We start from the raw sequence: 6,694 nt of genomic DNA, 5'->3' as shown, positions 1-6,694 counted from the left end.
TTTGGTAGGATAAGAACTTTTTGTGGATATTTTGGCAATGTCGAATTCTCTGACTTCGGTGATAGTTAGGTTAGGTTGGGTTAGGTATTGTGAGGAAAGCACGTTTTGTGGATATTTAATTAATGTCCAATTCTTTGATTTCGGTGATGGTTAGGTTCAGATGGGTGAGGTTTGGTACGATAAGAACATTTTGTGGATATTTTGGCAATGTCGGTATCTCTATTTTCGGTGATGGTGAGGTTAGGTTGGATAAAGTATAGTGAGATAAGCACGTTTTGTGGATATTTTGGCAATGTCCATTTCTTCGACTTCGGTGATGGTTAGGTTCAGATGGGTGAGGTTTGGTGGGGTATGAACTTTTTGTGGATATTTTGGCAATGTTGAATTCTCTGACTTCGGTGATAGTTAGGTTAGGTAAGGTTAGGTATTGTGAGGTAAGCACGTTTTGTGGATATTTTTGCAATGTCCAATTCTTTGATTTCGGTGATGGTTAGGTTCAATTGGGTGAGGTTTGGTAGGATAAGAACTTTTTGTGGATATTTTGGCAATATCGAATTCTCTGACTTCGGTGATGGTTAGGTTAGGTTAGGTTAGGTATTGTGAGGTAAGCACGTTTTGTGGATATTTTTGCAATGTCCAATTCTTTGATTTCGGTGATGGTTAGGTTCAGATGGGTGAGGTTTGGTGGGGTATGAACTTTTTGTGGATATTTTGGCAATGTTGGATTCTCTGACTTCAGTGATGGTTAGGTTAGGTTGGGTTAGATATTGTGAGGTAAGCACGTTTTGTAGATATTTTATTATTGTCCAATTCTTTAATTTCGGTGATGGTTAGGTTCAGATAAGTGAGGTTTGGTAGGATAAGAACTTTTTGTGGATATGTTGGCAATGTCGAATTCTCTGACTTCGGTGATGGTTAGGTTAGGTTGGGTTAGGTATTGTGAGGTAAGCACGTTTTGTGGATATTTTGGCAATGCCTTATTCTTTGATTTCGGTGATGGTTAGGTTCAGATGGGTGAGGTTTGGTGGGGTATGAACTTTTTGTGGATATTTTGGCAATGTCGAATTCTCTGACTTCGGTGATGGTTAGGTTAAATTGGGTTAGGTTTTAAGGGGTAAGCATGTTTTGTGGATATTTTGGCAATGTCTAATTCTTTAATTTCGTTGATGGTTAGGTTCAGATGGGTGAGGTTTGGTAGGATAAGAACTTTTTGTGGATATTTTAGCAATGTCGAATTCTCTGACTTCGGTGATAGTTAGGTTAGGTTGGGTTAGGTATTGTGAGGAAAGCACGTTTTGTGGATATTTAATTAATGTCCAATTCTTTGATTTCGGTGATGGTTAGGTTCAGATGGGTGAGGTTTGGTACGATAAGAACATTTTGTGGATATTTTGGCAATGTCGAATTCTCTATTTTCGGTGATGGTGAGGTTAGGTTGGATAAAGTATAGTGAGATAAGCACGTTTTGTGGATATTTTGGCAATGTCCATTTCTTCGACTTCGGTGATGGTTAGGTTCAGATGGGTGAGGTTTGGTGGGGTATGAACTTTTTGTGGATATTTTGGCAATGTTGAATTCTCTGACTTCGGTGATAGTTAGGTTAGGTAAGGTTAGGTATTGTGAGGTAAGCACGTTTTGTGGATATTTTTGCAATGTCCAATTCTTTGATTTCGGTGATGGTTAGGTTCAATTGGGTGAGGTTTGGTAGGATAAGAACTTTTTGTGGATATTTTGGCAATATCGAATTCTCTGACTTCGGTGATGGTTAGGTTAGGTTAGGTTAGGTATTGTGAGGTAAGCACGTTTTGTGGATATTTTTGCAATGTCCAATTCTTTGATTTCGGTGATGGTTAGGTTCAGATGGGTGAGGTTTGGTGGGGTATGAACTTTTTGTGGATATTTTGGCAATGTTGGATTCTCTGACTTCAGTGATGGTTAGGTTAGGTTGGGTTAGATATTGTGAGGTAAGCACGTTTTGTAGATATTTTATTATTGTCCAATTCTTTAATTTCGGTGATGGTTAGGTTCAGATAAGTGAGGTTTGGTAGGATAAGAACTTTTTGTGGATATGTTGGCAATGTCGAATTCTCTGACTTCGGTGATGGTTAGGTTAGGTTGGGTTAGGTATTGTGAGGTAAGCACGTTTTGTGGATATTTTGGCAATGCCTTATTCTTTGATTTCGGTGATGGTTAGGTTCAGATGGGTGAGGTTTGGTGGGGTATGAACTTTTTGTGGATATTTTGGCAATGTTGGATTCTCTGACTTCAGTGATGGTTAGGTTAGGTTGGGTTAGATATTGTGAGGTAAGCACGTTTTGTGGATATTTTGGCAATGTCCAATTCTTAGATTTCGGTGATAATTAGGTTCAGATGGGTGAGGTTTGGTAGGATAAGAACTTTTTGTGGATATTTTGGCAATGTCGAATTCTTTGACTTCGGTGATGGTTAGGTTAGGTTGGGTTAGGTATTGTGAGGTAAGCACGTTTTGTGGATATTTTAATATTGTCTAATTCTTTAATTTCGGTGATGGTTAGGTTCAGATAAGTGAGGTTTGGTAGGATAAGAACTTTTTGTGGATATGTTGGCAATGTCGAATTCTCTGACTTCGGTGATGGTTAGGTTAGGTTGGGTTAGGTATTGTGAGGTAAGCACGTATTGTGGATATTTTGGCAATGCCTTATTCTTTGATTTCGGTGATGGTTAGGTTCAGATGGGTGAGGTTTGGTAGGATAAGAACTTTTTGTGGATATTTTGGCAATGTCGAATTCTTTGACTTCGGTGATGGTTAGGTTAGGTTGGGTTAGGTATTGTGAGGTAAGCACGTTTTGTGGATATTTTATTATTGTCCAATTCTTTAATTTCGGTGATGGTTAGGTTCAGATAAGTGAGGTTTGGTAGGATAAGAACTTTTTGTGGATATTTTGGCAATGTCGAATTCTTTGACTTCGGTGATGGTTAGGTTAGGTTGGGTTAGGTATTGTGTGGTAAGCACGTTTTGTGGATATTTTATTATTGTCCAATTCTTTAATTTCGGTGATGGTTAGGTTCAGATGGGTGAGGTTTGGTAGGATAAGAACTTTTTGTGGATATTTTGGCAATGTCGAATTCTCTGACTTCGGTGATGGTTAGGTTAGGTTGGGTTAGGTTTTAAGGGGTAAGCATGTTTTGTAGATATTTTGGCAATGTCTAATTCTTTAATTTCGTTGATGGTTAGGCTCAGATGGGTGAGGTTTGGTAGGATAAGAACTTTTTGTGGATATTTTGGCAATGTCGAATTCTCTGACTTCGGTGATGGTTAGGTTAGGTTGGGTTAGGTTTTAAGGGGTAAGCATGTTTTGTAGATTTTTTGGCAATGTCTAATTCTTTAATTTCGTTGATGGTTAGGCTCAGATGGGTGAGGTTTGGTAGGATAAGAACTTTTTGTGGATATTTTGGCAATGTCGAATTCTCTGACTTCGGTCATGGTTAGGTTCAATTGGGTGAGGTTTGGTAGGATAAGAACTTTTTGTGGATATTTTGGCAATGTCGAATTCTCTATTTTCGGTGATGGTTAGGTTAGGTTGGATAAGGTATAGTGAGGTAAGCACGTTTTGTGGATATTTTGGCAATGTCCATTTCTTCGATTTCGGTGATGGTTAGGTTCAGATGGGTGAGGTTTGGTGGGGTATGAACTTTTTGTAGATATTTTGGCAATGTTGAATTCTCTGACTTCGGTGATGGTTAGGTTAGGTTAGGTTTGGTATTGTGAGGTAAGCACGTTTTGTGGATATTTTGGCAATGTCGAATTCTTTGATTTCGGTGATGGTTAGGTTCAGATGGGTGAGGTTTGGTAGGATAAGAACTTTTTGTGGATATTTTGGCAATGTCGAATTCTTTGACTTCGGTGATGGTTAGGTTAGGTTGGGTTAGGTATTGTGAGGTAAGCACGTTTTGTGGATATTTTATTATTGTCCAATTCTTTAATTTCGGTGATGGTTAGGTTCAGATAAGTGAGGTTTGGTAGGATAAGAACTTTTTGTGGATATGTTGGCAATGTCGAATTCTCTGACTTCGGTGATGGTTAGGTTAGGTTGGGTTAGGTATTGTGAGGTAAGCACGTTTTGTGGATATTTTGGCAATGCCTTTTTCTTTGATTTCGGTGATGGTTAGGTTCAGATGGGTGAGGTTTGGTAGGATAAGAACTTTTTGTGGATATTTTGGCAATGTTGGATTCTCTGACTTCAGTGATGGTTAGGATAGGTTGGGTTAGATATTGTGAGGTAAGCACGTTTTGTGGATATTTTGGCAATGTCCAATTCTTTGATTTCGGTGATGGTTAGGTTCAGATGGGTGAGGTTTGGTAGGATAAGAACTTTTTGTGGATATTTTGGCAATGTCGAATTCTTTGACTTCGGTGATGGTTAGGTTAGGTTGGGTTAGGTATTGTGAGGTAAGCACGTTTTGTGGATATTTAATTATTGTCCAATTCTTTAATTTCGGTGATGGTTAGGTTCAGATAAGTGAGGTTTGGTAGGATAAGAACTTTTTGTGGATATGTTGGCAATGTCGAATTCTCTGACTTCGGTGATGGTTAGGTTAGGTTGGGTTAGGTATTGTGAGGTAAGCACGTTTTGTGGATATTTTGGCAATGCCTTATTCTTTGATTTCGGTGATGGTTAGGTTCAGATCGGTGAGGTTTGGTAGGATAAGAACTTTTTGTGGATATTTTGGCAATGTCGAATTCTCTGACTTCGGTGATGGTTTGGTTAAATTGGGTTAGGTTTTAAGGGGTAAGCATGTTTTGTAGATATTTTGGCAATGTCTAATTCTTTAATTTCGTTGATGGTTAGGCTCAGATGGGTGAGGTTTGGTAGGATAAGAACTTTTTGTGGATATTTTGGCAATGTCGAATTCTCTGACTTCGGTGATGGTTAGGTTAGGTTGGGTTAGGTTTTAAGGGGTAAGCATGTTTTGTAGATATTTTGGCAATGTCTAATTCTTTAATTTCGTTGATGGTTAGGCTCAGATGGGTGAGGTTTGGTAGGATAAGAACTTTTTGTGGATATTTTGGCAATGTCGAATTCTCTGACTTCGGTCATGGTTAGGTTCAATTGGGTGAGGTTTGGTAGGATAAGAACTTTTTGTGGATATTTTGGCAATGTCGAATTCTCTATTTTCGGTGATGGTTAGGTTAGGTTGGATAAGGTATAACGAGGTAAGCACGTTTTGTGGATATTTTGGCAATGTCGAATTCTTTGATTTCGGTGATGGTTAGGTTCAGATGGGTGAGGTTTGGTAGGATAAGAACTTTTTGTGGATATTTTGGCAATGTCGAATTCTTTGACTTCGGTGATGGTTAGGTTAGGTTGGGTTAGGTATTGTGAGGTAAGCACGTTTTGTGGATATTTTATCATTGTCCAATTCTTTGATTTCGGTGATGGTTAGGTTCAGATAAGTGAGGTTTGGTAGGATAAGAACTTTTTGTGGATATTTTGGCAATGTCGAATTCTCTGATTTCGGTGATGGTTAGGTTAGGTTGGGTTAGGTATTGTGAGGTTATCACGTTTTGTGGATATTTTTGCAATGCTTATTCTTTGAATTCGGTGATGGTTAGGTTCAGATGGGTGAGGTTTGGTAGGATAAGAACTTTTTGTGGATATTTTGGCAATGTCGAATTCTCTGACTTCGGTGATGGTTAGGTTAGGTTGGATAAGGTATAGTGAGGTAAGCACGTTTTGTGGATATTTTGGCTATGTCCAATTCTTTGATTTCGGTGATGGTTAGGTTCAGATGGGTGAGGTTTGGTAGGATAAGAACTTTTTGTGGATATTTTGGCAATGTCGAATTCTTTGACTTCGGTGATGGTTAGGTTAGGTTGGGTTAGGTATTGTGAGGTAAGCACGTTTTGTGGATATTTTATTATTGTCCAATTCTTTAATTTCGGTGATGGTTAGGTTCAGATAAGTGAGGTTTGGTAGGATAAGAACTTTTTGTGGATATGTTGGCAATGTCGAATTCTCTGACTTCGGTGATGGTTAGGTTAGTTTGGGTTAGGTATTGTGAGGTAAGCACGTTTTGTGGATATTTTGGCAATGCCTTATTCTTTGATTTCCGTGATGGTTAGGTTCAGATGGGTGAGGTTTGGTAGGATAAGAACTTTTTGTGGATATTTTAGCAATGTCGAATTCTCTGACTTCGGTGATGGTTAGGTTAGGTTGGGTTAGGTATTAAGGGGTAAGCATGTTTTGTAGATATTTTGGCAATGTCTAATTCTTTAATTTCGTTGATGGTTAGGCTCAGATGGGTGAGGTTTGGTAGGATAAGAACTTTTTGTGGATATTTTGGCAATGTCGAATTCTCTGACTTCGGTGATAGTTAGGTTAGGTTGGGTTAGGTATTGTGAGGAAAGCACGTTTTTTGGATATTTAATTAATGTCCAATTCTTTGATTTCGGTGATGGTTAGGTTCAGATGGGTGAGGTTTGGTACGATAAGAACATTTTGTGGATATTTTGGCAATGTCGAATTCTCTATTTTCGGTGATGGTGAGGTTAGGTTGGATAAAGTATAGTGAGATAAGCACGTTTTGTGGATATTTTGGCAATGTCTATTTCTTCGACTTCGGTGATGGTTAGGTTCAGATGGGTGAGGTTTGGTGGGGTATGAACTTTTTGTGGATATTTTGGCAATGTTGAATTCTCTGACTTCGGTGATAG

Source organism: Arctopsyche grandis, unplaced genomic scaffold (genome assembly GCF_051622035.1).
Source record: "Arctopsyche grandis isolate Sample6627 unplaced genomic scaffold, ASM5162203v2 HiC_scaffold_23, whole genome shotgun sequence".
Taxonomy (NCBI): Eukaryota; Metazoa; Arthropoda; class Insecta; order Trichoptera; family Hydropsychidae; genus Arctopsyche; species Arctopsyche grandis.
This window is presented reverse-complemented; position numbering follows the sequence as displayed.